Source organism: Galeopterus variegatus, unplaced genomic scaffold (genome assembly GCF_000696425.1).
Source record: "Galeopterus variegatus unplaced genomic scaffold, G_variegatus-3.0.2 Scaffold389, whole genome shotgun sequence".
NCBI lineage: Eukaryota > Metazoa > Chordata > Mammalia > Dermoptera > Cynocephalidae > Galeopterus > Galeopterus variegatus.
The window spans coordinates 332,896-347,603 of record NW_007726500.1 but is presented as its reverse complement, the minus strand read 5'-3'; the positions used below and the strand labels follow the sequence as shown (position 1 = coordinate 347,603).

The window sequence follows — 14,708 nt, the reverse complement described above, 5'->3', positions numbered from 1 at the left end:
TAAATAAATAAATAAATAAATAAATAAATAAATAAATAAATAAATAAATCCTTAATCCATTTTGAGTTGATTTTAGTATATGGTGAGAGGAATGGGTCTAGTTTCATTCTCCTGCATATGGATATCCAGTTATCCCAGCACCATTTGCTGAAGAGGCAGTCCCGACCCCAGTGAATAGGCTTGGTGCCTTTGTCAAAGATCAGATGGCAGTTGATTGAAATTTTTTATAATTAAAAGTTGGGGAAAAAAATATTCTCAGGTCACAACCAGTTTTGGGAACCAATGCTTTACCCAAAAGATTTATTCCTAGAGTTATAAAAGTAAGAATTCTGAGACACACAGTATATTATAAATGCTCTGAAGTCAATAATCTTTAAAGGAAACTTATATCACAATCTCTCCATAAAACACTGTCTCCTAATTAATTGCTATAAACCTGCACTTCACATAGGTTTTGCTTTAGGTAAGCAGTCAGACAGGGCAGACTGAAAGGTCGGTTCATGGAAGAAGGGGCTGCCCGAGCACAAAATCTGAGTGTCCTACTTGACTCCCCTCTGCTTCCTACCTCCTGTCGTGCTGATTTTATCTGCTGAGTATTTATCAAACCAGTTCCCTTGTCCCCTCCAATGCTGCCACTGCCCTGGGTCAGAATTCATCCTATCTCACAGACACTACTGGAGAGAGCCCCAGCTGATCACTCACCTTCGGTCGTACCCAGCTCAGATACACCGTGGCAGGTGCACATCCAAAACGTGTGCTGGACACTTTGTTCTTCTGCTGAAAACCCTACTTTGGCTTTGTATGGTTTTCAAAATCAAGTCAGAACTTCTCAGCCTTTTTATAATACCCTCTCAACTTCTCCAACCTCAATTCTCACCTAACTCACATTCCATACTCCAAGAACAATAAATTCCTCATGCTATTTCTCGCCCCCAAGCTTTGGGGGTTTTTTGGTCCCTTCAGTCCCTGCACTCTTACTCCACCTTGCTCAGGCATCACTCTCCTCCAGGAAGCTTTCCTGGATTTGCCACCTTCCACCTCTTCCCTCCCACCCCCCATATACAGTTTAGAGTCTCCTATTTGGTTCTCCCTCAACACCTTGCACATAGGTTAATCACTGCAGTCACCCCACAGTTCATAATTATTTATTTACAGGACTATCTATTCCATAACACGAAGGCTCCCTGTGGGAAAGGACTGGGTTGTACTCATCTTGTAGCCCCAGTACTTACTCCTACCTTGCCTTTCTGATGCTCCATTTCCTCATCTATGAAATGGGAAGAATATCACCCATTTGAAAGGTGGAGATTGGGGCCGGCCCGGTGGCACACTGGATAGTGCGCCGCTTGGGAAGCGCGGCAGCGCTCCCACCTGAGGGTTCGGATCCCACATACAGACTGGTTCCCGCTCACTGGCTGAGCGAGGCGCAGGAGCAACGCCGAGGGTTGCAATCCCGTTGCCGGTCCCCGGTCCGGTACGGGGGCAACACTGAGGGTTGCGATCCGTTGCCGGACACGGAAAAAGACAAAAAAAAAAAAAAGAAAAAAAAGAAAGGTGGAGATTAAGTTTAAGTATCCAAAGCTTACCACAGGCATACAACAGACCTTCAGCACATTTGAGTTACTGTCTCAGCATCTCCTGTTTTCGCTTTCCAATTCTGCCCTTCAGAACCAGCCTCTTTCACTGGTTCTCTGTCCTCGCTGTGAGCGCCCACCCACTCATATGCTTCAGCAGTGAGGGTCTCAAGCTTCAAGCCCCTCCTGGGCTCCCATCCCTGCCAGTGCCCTTTGGACTCTAAGATGACTCAGCTAAGAAACCAATGCAGTACTGTAAACATTTCTTGAGCACCTTTGTTTGTGAAAGGCAATGTCCCAGATATGGTGGGAAGTGACAGAAAATGTGCAAAGAATGTATGATCCCCTAGAGATTAGGGGAGAGCCAGGGAGACAACTAGACAAATGAAGGAAGTACAGTCCAAAGAAGGAAAGGGTTGTATACCTCTAAGGATCGACAGGAAAACCTTGGAGAAGGTGGCATTTGTATGGGACCCCAAAGGATGGATTTAAGCTGAGGGGCTGTTTCAAGAGTTTCATGTGTTCCCTAAAACACAACACTGAAATGCTCCTGCTCCTCAGGCAAAAAGTAAGGAAATTTAAGAAATGCTACCTATTACATACCCCTCTTGGAGACTCACAATGCTCAGTAACAAGGCTCTGAGAAATCTTGAAATAAGAAGCCCTATTTAACTGTGTTTAATCCAGCATCCCAAATTTGACCACCAGTTCCCTATTTCTTTTCTCCTGGAGGATATTTATAGCATCTTGGGGAACATACTTTAAGAAACAACAGGCTAAGTGTTACTCTTTCCAAGTTATATATTTGCATTTTAACAGGACCTTACATAGATAATGCTTTAACATCAGAATTTTTTAACAATGCAATCAGCAATTTTTAAAATTCTCCTGCCATTTTGTCCAAAAGGAAAGAGCAATGGAAGACACTGCAGAACTAAGTAGCTGTCAAAACAGAACAAATTCGTCCCTTCTCTAGTGTGAAGCATAGCACAGACGCCGAGCCGAGCCTTTCTATCAAGGGAGGGAAAAAAGACATCTATCTCTGACTGGTCCTTTCCTTCATCGTTAGGCTGTTTACACTCATAGAGCTGCCCTCCCTCCCTCTCCAACCTGCTGACTGAGTCAAAAACACAGACTTGAAAGCAAAGGGAACAACGTTGCATAACAACAAGTCCAAGAGACATGCTTTGTTCTTTAATATTTACCAAACAGTCTTGCCTGTCAAGGACCAGAAGGAAAGGGGTATCATGCACTTGTGTGTCCCCAATCCTGGAAGTGCAATGCTGAATTATACAGTCTGTGAGTTAACAATATTTATTGGGAGCAAGGCATTGTGCTCATGATACAGAGAAAAACAAGATATAATCTTACAAATCCTGCTTTACATGCTGATGGGGCAGAGAGGTAAACACACTGCAATGCAGCATGCAAAGTGCGAGCAGACAGTTCCACAGCAAGAGGTGAATACAGCATGCCAGGTAGGCACAAAAGCAGGGACTCCTTCACTTTGCCTGGACTTAAGGTCAGAAGAAAGGCATGCTAAAGTAAGGAGGATCCTCTTAGTTCTTAAAAGATTGGAAAGGAGTCTTCCAGGCAAGTAAATAAATGCATAAGTAAATACATACATACATAAATAAAATAGGGTATAGGGTTGTATAGAATAGGACAGGATAGGGCAAGATGGAAAGGAAAATTAACAACCAATCTCCTAGAGAGGGAGGCACACTGAAAAACTGCATCTAATTTCACTTATTCCCCAAACCCCACAAAAATTCAGTAAAGCACTTTTTTTCTTACTAACAAAATCTTACAATTACTGGGAAAGATGAGAGAAGAGGATGGTGTCAAATTTTGGAAGCCTGGGAAGCAGATGAACAAGTAGTAACTGACTTAGCAGACTCAAAAAACCTGAATCCTAAATCAGATGCAGGGAAAGCTGAGAATTCAGCTGATTTAAACCACGGAATCCTTAAAAAGCACAGGAACTGACAGTACCTTGTACTGCTAGGGCAGGGATATAAAATGCTAGAATAAAGCACACAAGAGTGAAAGCTGCTCAAAAAGCTAGATTCCTAGATTCCTCCTCCTCACTAACTTCTGGAGGCTTAGTCTCTGGAGAGCATAAGACAAAAATGTCTAGTATTTGCATGAAAAGAATCTGGGGAAGGGGGTTGGGGGATACCGATGAAAGAAAAATGTCCATGAACTGATAACTGGTGAACCTGGATAATGGGTATGTAAGGGTTCTTTGTACCATCCTCTCTACTTTTGTAAATCTTTGGAATTTTCCATAATAGAAAGTAACAGTGTCTCTGGCCCGGGAGTCCCCAGCATGGTTTGGGGAGAGACCATAACAAAGACAAGGCATGTGTCTACTGAAGGCAGAGTGCAAAGATCCCCATATTCCTTCTCATCTTGACTACCAGACACTGTCAGGCAGAACAAAGGAGAGTAGAAGCCTCCTCTCTGGTGAATGTAACCAAGGGTAAACCTGAAGATGCTGACTTCAGAGGTTCCCAACCAACAGCCCACCCAGATCACCCCACAGTGAGGCTCAGGGTTAATGATCCCTTCAGAATTTCCTGACAGCTTTATTTTATACAGATTTATTGAGATGCAATTCACATACCATACAATTCACCTTTTTAAAGTATACAGTTCAACAGTTTTTAGTATATTCATGGAGTTGTACAACCATCACCACAGTCAATTTTAGAACATTTTCATCCCCCCTCAAAGAAAACATTATACTCATTAGCAGTCACTCTGCATTCCACCTCTCCCCAGCCCTGGGCAACTACTAAAGTATTTTCTGTCCAGATTTGCCTATTCTGGACATTTCATATAAATGAAATCATACATGAGGTGGTCTTTTGTGAGTGGCTTCTTTACTTACCATAATGTCAAGGTCTTGACAGCTTTTTTCCCTCCTCCTCTTAATCAGGAAGCAACACAGCCAAGGATCACATTCGAGTGACATCTTGGGAAAACCTCTAATAAAGATACAGACCATGGCAAACACAAAAAAGCAACTTGAAGGAAACAGATAGTATGCAGGGGGGAAATACCAGTAATATTCTCACAAAAAATGAAATAAATCTGCATCTATGAAAAAAAATAAGATACTAAAAAAGGAAACACTCAGAGAACAAAAAGAGCTGTTAGTGCTGAAAAAAATTAAAGAGGACACCAAAAGATGGAAAGAAATTCCATGTTCATGGATTGGAAGAATTAACATTGTGAAAATGTCCACACTACCCTAAGCGATCTACAGATTCAATGCAATCCTCATCAAAATACCAATGACTTTCTTCACAGGAAGAAAAAACAATCCTAACATTTATATGGAACAATAGGACTCTGAATAGCCAAAGCAATCCTTAGCACAAAAAACAAATAAATAAAGCTGGAAGCATTACACTTCCTGACTTCAAATTATATTATAAAGTTATAGTAACCAAAACAGCATGGTACGGGCATAAAAACAGACACATAGACCAATGGAACAGAATAGAGAACCCAGAAATCAATCCACATGCTTTCAGCCAACTGATCTTTGATAAAGGCACCAAGAATATACATTGGAGGAAAGGACAGTCTCTTTAATAAATGGTGCTGGGAAAACTGAATATCCATGTGTAGAAGAATGAAACTAGACCAGTACCTCTCACCATATACCAAAATCAACTTGAAATGAATTAAAGACTTAAATATAAGACCTGAAACTATAAAACTCTTAGAGGAAAACATAGAGAAAACACTTAAGGATGTAGGACTGGACAAAGACTATGAATAAGACTCCAAAAGCACAAGCAACAAAAGAAAACATAAACAAATGGGATTATATCAAAATAAAAAGCTTCTGCACAGCAAAGGAAATAATCAACAGGATGAAAAGACAACCTACAGAATGGAAGAAAATATCTGCAAACTATAAATCTGACAAGGGCTTAATAGACAGAATATACAAGGAACTCAAACTCGATGGTAAAAACACAAATAATCTGATTTAAAAATGGGCAAAGGAGTTGGACAGACATTTCTCAAAGGAAGACATACAAATGGCCAACAGGTACATGAAAAAAATGTTAAACATCACTAATCACCAGGGAAATGCAAATCAAAACCACTTTGAGATATCATCTCACCCTAGTTAGACTTCCTGGTAAGGATGTGGAGAAAGGGGAATCCTTCTACACTGTTGGCAGGTGTTGGGAAAATAGAATAATTTGGTCAGGGCCCTCGCCCCAGGTCCAGTTGGGTGTGGTTCAGCATCCTTTGTAAGTAAATTGTGTGTGTGTGTGTGTGTGTGGAGTTAGTGCTCATGTGTGCCAATGTATTTTTTTAGTTTTGTTGCTATTCTTGTGTTCTTCAGAGAGGGAGGGAGGGAGGGAGTGGGAAAGAGAGAGAGAGAGAGAGAGAGGTGTAGAGAGAGAGAGTGGAGAGAGGAGTTTTAGTGAAGCAGGTGGGTGGGCGTCTGCCTCGGGCATCTGCCCTGCAAGGCCATGCTTTCCAACCTATGGCTCCAAGGACCTTTTGGCCGGTTACCTAGCTCAGAGACCTGCATGAAGAGGTCTGGTGACCCAGGCTGGCATGTGAAGGGTTTGTGACCCAGTCTGTGAAAGGGCTTGCGGGGTCTGTGGGCTCCAGACCCAGCCTTAGCTTGACAATCAGCCCAGCTGGTGCAGGATTACCAGCAGGTAAAAGAGCACCACAATTGGCGTAGTCGTGGTCAAGTAGCTTGGCGTCACGAATAGGATTAAGAGCTAGACAATTGGCACTGTGAGGATTCCAGGCCTTAGCCTAGCCAGACAGCAGGACTGTAAATTAGTACAGCCATTATGGAAAAAAGTATTGAGGTTTCTCAAACAACTACAGATAGAACTACCATGTGATCCAGCATGGATGACTGGATAAGGAAAATGTAGTATATATAGAATGTAATACTACTCAGCCATAAAAATGAATGAAATTCTGCCATTCACAGCTCATCAAATAGATGAGCTTGGAAAAAATTATAAGTGAAATAAGCCAGACAGAGAAAGAGAAATACCGCATGTCCTCACTCATAAGAGGGAGCTAAAAAATAGAAAGAAAGAAAGAAAGAGAGAAAGAGAGAGAGGGGGAGAGAGAGAGAGAAAGAAAAAGAAAGAAAAGAAAGAAAGAGAAGGAGAGGAAGAAAAAAATGCAATCACAATAATACGTTGAACTTTCAGAAGGAGAGAACAGAACTGAGGTTACCAGAAGCGGGAAAAGAGCAGGGGGGAAGGAGGGGGAGAGGGAGGGGGTCAGCGAGAAATTGGTTAATGGACACAAAGAATGATTACTTATTGTAACGAGGGAGGGGGAGAGGGAGGGAGGGGGTCAGCGAGAAATTGGTTAATGGACACAAAGAATGATTACTTATTGTAACGATGAATAAGCTAATTATCCTGATTTGACCATCACATACTGTACACAAGTATTGATAGTCAACCCCACAATTATGTATAATCAATTCAGCTTCAATTTTTAAAAATTACAAATTAAAAAAAGGGCTCTTAAAAATTGACAACATAATAGCAGAAATTTTAAAAACTCAATAAAGGTATTGAAAGATAAAGTTGAGGAAGTCTTCAACAGAATAAAATATAAAACAAACATATGGAAAACAAAGGAGGGAAGTTAAGAATATTCTAGAGGACCAGCACAGGGAATTCTATTTCTAAATAGGAGAAATTCCCAAGAAAGAAAGAACAGAAAAAAGAAAGAAAAATCATAACAACATAACTCAATAAAATTTCAAAGAACTGAAGGATGCAGGTTGAAAGGGTCCAGCATGCCCGTGTGAAATTTCTGTGAAATTCCAGAAAACTGAGGACAAAGGGAAGAATCTACAAGCTGTTAGAGAGGAGAAAAAATAAAGAAATAGGCCATAAACAAAGAATCAGAAATCAGAGTCCTTCCAACTTCTCTCACAAACAATAAAAAGAAGACAATGAAGCAATACCTCTAAAGCCTGAAGAAAGGGCTGGCCAGTTAGCACAGTTGGTTAGAGCACGGTGCTGATAACACTAAGGTCAAAGATTCGATCCCTGTACCAGCCAGCCACCAAAAATATATATATGATGGAATATGATTTCCAACTTAGAATGCAATCAATACTCAAACTATCAATCGAGTATGAGAATAGAACAAAGGTATTTTCAAGTATACAAGATCTCATTCCATACGCCTTTTTTAAAGAAGCTCCTGGAGGGTGTCCCTCACCAAGTGGTGACGACCAGAGGTAGAAGCCAACCAGACTGGAGAAGTATAACTCAAGGGGCAGACACACTGAAGACGGTCATCATCAATGACCCCATGCTATTAAACCCTCTTTTGTGTCGTGGTTCTAAATATTTGAAATATATGATTCTAATATTTTCAAACATACATAAAAGAAGATCCCCTACACTTATGACCCAGATTCAACAATTATCAAGATTTTGGCATGGTAACTTAATCTGTCCTTTTGTTTGTTTGTCTTTGTTTTTTCCTTGTTTAAATATTTTAAAACAAGTTCTACATCTTTTCATTTCATCCCTATGTAGGTACCCATAGGTTTTACAGAACCTATCTCTACATTACCCATCTTCTTACATTACAATACAATTATCATACCTAAAAAATTAACAGTAATTATTAATATCATCTAATAGCCCATTCATAATAAAATTTCCCCAACAGCTCAAAAATGCCTTTTTTACAATTAGACTGTTACAGGCTGAATTGTGTCTCCCCACCCCCCACCCAAAATCNAGAAGCGGGAAAAGAGCAGGGAGGAGGGGGAGAGGGAGGGGGTCAGCGAGAAATTGGTTAATGGACACAAAGAATGATTACTTATTGTAACGATGAATAAGCTAATTATCCTGATTTGACCATCACATACTGTACACAAGTATTGATAGTCAACCCCACAATTATGTATAATCAATTCAGCTTCAATTTTTAAAAATTACAAATTAAAAAAAGGGCTCTTAAAAATTGACAACATAATAGCAGAAATTTTAAAAACTCAATAAAGGTATTGAAAGATAAAGTTGAGGAAGTCTTCAACAGAATAAAATATAAAACAAACATATGGAAAACAAAGGAGGGAAGTTAAGAATATTCTAGAGGACCAGCACAGGGAATTCTATTTCTAAATAGGAGAAATTCCCAAGAAAGAAAGAACAGAAAAAAGAAAGAAAAATCATAACAACAAAACTCAATAAAATTTCAAAGAACTGAAGGATGCAGGTTGAAAGGGTCCAGCATGCCCGTGTGAAATTTCTGTGAAATTCCAGAAAACTGAGGACAAAGGGAAGAATCTACAAGCTGTTAGAGAGGAGAAAAAATAAAGAAATAGGCCATAAACAAAGAATCAGAAATCAGAGTCCTTCCAACTTCTCTCACAAACAATAAAAAGAAGACAATGAAGCAATACCTCTAAAGCCTGAAGAAAGGGCTGGCCAGTTAGCACAGTTGGTTAGAGCACGGTGCTGATAACACTAAGGTCAAAGATTCGATCCCTGTACCAGCCAGCCACCAAAAATATATATATGATGGAATATGATTTCCAACTTAGAATGCAATCAATACTCAAACTATCAATCGAGTATGAGAATAGAACAAAGGTATTTTCGAGTATACAAGATCTCATTCCATACGCCTTTTTTAAAGAAGCTCCTGGAGGGTGTCCCTCACCAAGTGGTGACGACCAGAGGTAGAAGCCAACCAGACTGGAGAAGTATAACTCAAGGGGCAGACACACTGAAGACGGTCATCATCAATGACCCCATGCTATTAAACCCTCTTTTGTGTCGTGGTTCTAAATATTTGAAATATATGATTCTAATATTTTCAAACATACATAAAAGAAGATCCCCTACACTTATGACCCAGATTCAACAATTATCAAGATTTTGGCATGGTAACTTAATCTGTCCTTTTGTTTGTTTGTCTTTGTTTTTTCCTTGTTTAAATATTTTAAAACAAGTTCTACATCTTTTCATTTCATCCCTATGTAGGTACCCATAGGTTTTACAGAACCTATCTCTACATTACCCATCTTCTTACATTACAATACAATTATCATACAATTATCATACCTTTTTTACAATTAGACTGTTACAGGCTGAATTGTGTCTCCCCACCCCCCACCCAAAATCGTATGCTAAAGCCCTAAACAACCCTCAATATGTCAGAATGTGACTGTATCTGGAGATAGGGCCTTTAAAGAGGTAATTACAGTAGTCTCTGTTTATCTGTGAAGGATACATTACAATACCCCCAGTGGATGCCTGAACTTCAGATAGTATTGAAACCTGTATATACCATGTTTTTTCTAATACATAGATACCTATAGTAAAGTTTAATTTATAAATCAGGCACAGTAAGAGATTAACAATCACTAATAATAAAATAGAAAAATTACAACAACATGCCAGCATCACCACTGTTGTGCTTTGGGGCCATTCTTAAGTAAATAAGGGTGACTTGAACACAAGCACTGCAATACCGTACTGTGGATGTAATAACCAAGATGGCTACTAAGTGACAAAGGGAAAGGAGCATCTACAGCTGGATGAAGGAATGACGCACATCCCAAGTGGGATGAAGCTGAACGATGGTAGATTTCATCATGCTACTCAGCATAGTGCACAATTTAAAAAGTAGGCATAATTTATTTCTGGAATTTTGCATTTAATATTTTCAGAATGCAGTTGACCACAGGTAATTGAAACCATGGAAAGTGAAACAGCAGATAAGGGGGTACTACTGTAAGATAAAATGAGGCTGTTAAAGTGAGCCTTCATCCATTTTCAGAATGCAGTTGACCACAGGTAATTGAAACCATGGAAAGTGAAACAGCAGATAAGGTGGTACTACTGTAAGATAAAATGAGGCTGTTAAAGTGAGCCTTCATCTAATCTGAGTGGTGTCCTCATAAGAAGAGGAGATTAGGACACACAGAGAGATACCAGGGGCATGTGTGCACAGAGGAAGGACCATATGAAGAGGCAGCAAGGGGAGAGCCATCTGCAAGCCAACCCTGCCTGCACGTTGATCTTGGACTTCCAGCCTCCAGAACTGAGAGGAAATAAATTTCTGTTATTTATTTGTTACAGTATTTTGTCTGTGGCATTTTGTGATAGCAGCCCTAGCAAACTAATACATAGACTATCCAAATCAAAACAAGGTTCACATATTACATTTGGTTATAATTCTTCAGTCACTTTTTTATTTTTTCATGCCATTGACTTGCCGCAGAAACCAAGTCAGTTGTCTGACAGAATGTTCTACATTCTGAATTTATTTGTTTGCTTCCGTAGAGTGTAATTCAACTTGTCATCCTTTTCCCCATCTTTCCAATAAATCAAAGTTAGCTCTAGAGGCTTGATTAGATTTAGGAGTCAACTTTCAGGTAAAAAAATTTCACACGCTATACAGCATACTCTCTTTTCAACCTCACAAAGCACACATAGGTAAACTTAGTCCAGATTCTTTTCAGACTCTACTTGCCTTCACCATGTGCTGGTGAAGTATCTGCTCATCTCCTCCATGCTGTTGTCACTAACTCCATCTTACAGAAGAGTTTTGCTTTGACCTACTCCCTGAGAGCTGCAGGTAGGCCAAAGAGGGACTAGAAGTAGAAAAGACCGAGCAGTCCACTCTCTGTGACCATGCTCCCGTCCAGTACCTGCCCACACTACAACCCCGTCAGGTGCCCCAGTAGTGGTGAGCCTTATATTTCCTAGGATTCATTCATAACCTTGCTCACTGACTTTCCCATTAGGGACTTTTGTAACCCTCAGGGAAACTAAAGCCAAATTATGAGCCAGAGTACTAATAGTACCAATATTACCCTTTTCTTACAAAGGTTTGTGCTTGCTTCTTTGTTTTAAAAAAAACTGAACAATATATGTGTTGGTAATACAAACATGGGTGGGCATGATCAACACGAAAGTCAGAGTAATCATTACCTCTGGTAAGAAGGGAAGCCGTGATTTCAGGGCAGGGTAAACTCCAGCAGCTTCTAGGGTAGTACCAATAATGTTCATTTTTATCAATTGCATGGTGGATACACAATTTTAATCTTCTTCTGCAAACCGTAAACTTATATTTGAAACATTCTTTGGTATGCATTATATGTTTCATATTAATGTTTTTTTTCTGTTTTTGGTGGCTGGCCAGTATGGAGATCTGAACCCTTGACCTTGGGTTATAACACTGTGCTCTAACCAACTCTATTAATTATTTTTACGTAAGCAGTCCACTGTGGCTAGTCACAGGGTTTGAAGAGTAGAGTAAAAGGAGAAAATCCTGGAAATGGAGTTTACTCTGAAAAAGTTTACTCTGAAATGGGAGCCTTAGTGATGCTCTCTTGGGAGTATTATCAAGGGATAGTTATGCCTAAGATCAATTAAAATGGCTTTCCCACAATCTATCCATCAAGAATAGGAAAAATCCTTTTTTTCTACTAAGTTACCTAGAGATGAAACATATAACATCTTAAGCCTGTCATTGGGAAACATAATAATATGGTTTTGATATATTTTTCCAGTGAGAGGACTTTCAGCTTGCCCTAGGGAGCATCATTGCCCCAAATTCTTAAATGACACAAAGCTGGGAGGGATGTAGAACAAATGTTTTAGATGACAGAATTGGGATACATCATGGTGAGCTGGAGTGGCAGGTCAAATCTAGCCCAAATTATTATAACATCTACCATTTGTTGAGAACATATGATATGCCAAGAGCTTTACATAATTTATTCATTTAATCCTTGCAACCACACTGTGAAGCTGAGACCCAGGAAAGTAACTTGCCCAAGGTCATAAAGCAAGTTAATAGCAGGGTCATGATTTGAACCTAAGTTTTCAGACTCAAGTTTCAATCTCAAGAGAGATTCCTCCAGCTTCCAGAAATTAACATTTAAAACTGAATCCTCTTGTCTCTAATTCAGCCTGTTGCCCTCAGAACTGCCACCCAAACCCAAACCCCTTGGGCATGTGACTATATCAGCACCTCCAAAGAATAATCGGATCAGACTGATTTCATTAATGTAACAACTGGGAACCTTCTGACAGCTGCCAGGAAACCCCCAAATGTCCTAAGAATAAGTCTGTCCTCAAGAGCAAGCTGTAATAGGATTCACTCTACTCCCCATTCCCAGCTCAGCTGCATCTGCCTCCCTATCTGTATTTAAGGCTTTGCAATACTCAAGCTCTATAGTTATAGATGAGGGTCCATTATTACAAATATTGCTGAGCGAGACCCCCTCAGTCAGGCTGTTCTCCACCTTCAATTTTCTCTCGTCCTCAGGGCCACTATGATTCGATGGGCGTGTGTAGCTGAAAGAACTGCAGCGACCGGCTCCAGTGCATAGTCATATCCAATGGAGCAATCCCGAAAGACAGCCAGAGAATTTTAATGAAAACCAGAAAACCCCTGGCTGCTAAGTCCAACTGCAGTCCAGGCCCGCCAGCCCCTCCCCCTGCCACTAAGAATCCCTGAGCCAGCTTCACCCCAAAGAGCAGGGAATAAAATCCACTTTGCATTCAGTAACGTCTGTCTTCTGTAGCAGCCACTTTCCAGGGTCATTTAGGTTAGAGGCAAGGCACATGCTAACTGCAACTGTACCCAGGGACCCTGAGAAGCACAGGGTGTGGCAGCAGCAGATCTGAGCCAACAGATTATGAAACAGTCATTAAAAAAAAAAAAAAAAAAAAAAAAAAAAAAAAAAAAAAAAAAAAAAAAAAAAAAAAAAAAAAAAAAAAAAAAAAAAAAAAAAAAAAAAGAGCTGCTTTCCTTCTGCCAAAGCTGTCTGCCCACAGCTGCATACAAGGCTAGTGAGGAATCTTAACAAGCTTAAAGGGGCCATATTTCAGATACTTGAAATCCAAAGGGGGAGGAAGTGAGTATTTTGAGCACTTACTATGTATCAGGTGCTCTGATCTCATTTCACCTTCACTATGAGGCGGGAATTGTAAACTGCATTTAACAGATAAGAACACTGACTCAGAGAGGTTCAAGAACTTGTTCAAGGCACACAGCTGGCAAGTGCTGAATCAGGATTCAAAGTTCAGTATGGGTAAGGCTCATCAAAAATACCAAACTCAAAATCCTGACCTGTCCTGCCTGAAAAGAATGATCATTTACTGAGCATTGGCTATGTGCCTGGCACTAAATGAAGATTTCTGCATACGCTATATCATCTAATCCTCATAGCAACCAGATAAGATAGGGGTCATTAATATCTCCATTTTACAATGAGCAAACCAAGGCATGGGCATTAAGTAACTTGGCCAAGGTCGCTGCATCACCAAGATTTGAATCCAGGTCTATCTAATTCTAGAGCCTCCCCCTTAAGACACTCTCCCTAGGGCCGGCCCGTGGCTCACTCGGGAGAGTGCGGTGCTGATAACACCAAGGCCCCGGGTTCGGATCCCACATAGGGATGGCCGGTTCGCTCACTGGCTGAGCGTGGTGCTGACAACACCAAGTCAAGGGTTAAGATCCCCTTACCGGTCATCTTTAAAAAAAAAAAAAAGACTGGAGGCTGAACCGCTGTGAAGGTTGAGAAAAGAGACAGGCAAGGCATCTACAGCGCCAGGTTAAATTAAACGGTCACAAATGCAGATGTCACAAAGAGCAGCTGGTGGGCCCAATTCAGCCTATAGACATTTGTTATTTTATCCCCCCAATGTTTATCTTTTTTTTTTTTTTTTTTAAAAGATGACCGGTAAGGGGATCTTAACCCTTGACTTGGTGTTGTCAGCACCACGCTCAGCCAGTGAGCGAACCGGCCATCCCTATGTGGGATCCGAACCCGGGGCCTTGGTGTTATCAGCACCGCACTCTCCCGAGTGAGCCACAGGCCGGCCCCCACCCAATGTTTAAAATTTGAATTGGTGGCTACAATTTAATCATCAGATTTTTCATTTAAAAAAAAAAAAAAAAATCTGGGGCCGAGCCCGTGGCGCACTTGGGAGAGTGCAGCGCTGGGAGCGCAGCAGGGCTCCCGCAGCGGGTTCGGATCCTATATGGGGATGGGGGGTCCCCAGCTCACTGGCTTGGCGTGGTGCGGCCGGTCTCAAAAAAAAAAAAAAATCTGGGGCCGAGCCCGTG

General features: G+C 40.7%; 1 protein-coding gene across 3 annotated transcripts in view; it reads right to left on the bottom strand.

Moving 5' to 3' along the window:
- Positions 1–14,708, bottom strand: part of RAB30 (RAB30, member RAS oncogene family) — an 86,580-nt gene that overhangs the window by 36,298 nt on the left and 35,574 nt on the right. Inside the window, exon 1 of one of the 3 annotated variants that reach the window (XM_008568230.1) lies at positions 12,880–13,277. The exons of 1 other annotated variant lie outside the window; for it this stretch is intronic. The gene's annotated coding sequence lies outside the window, so the exon portion shown is untranslated. Of the gene's footprint in view, positions 1–4,470; positions 4,528–12,879; positions 13,278–14,708 lie in introns of those variants that run through there. One more of the 3 variants, XM_008568231.1, reaches the window with a different exon arrangement.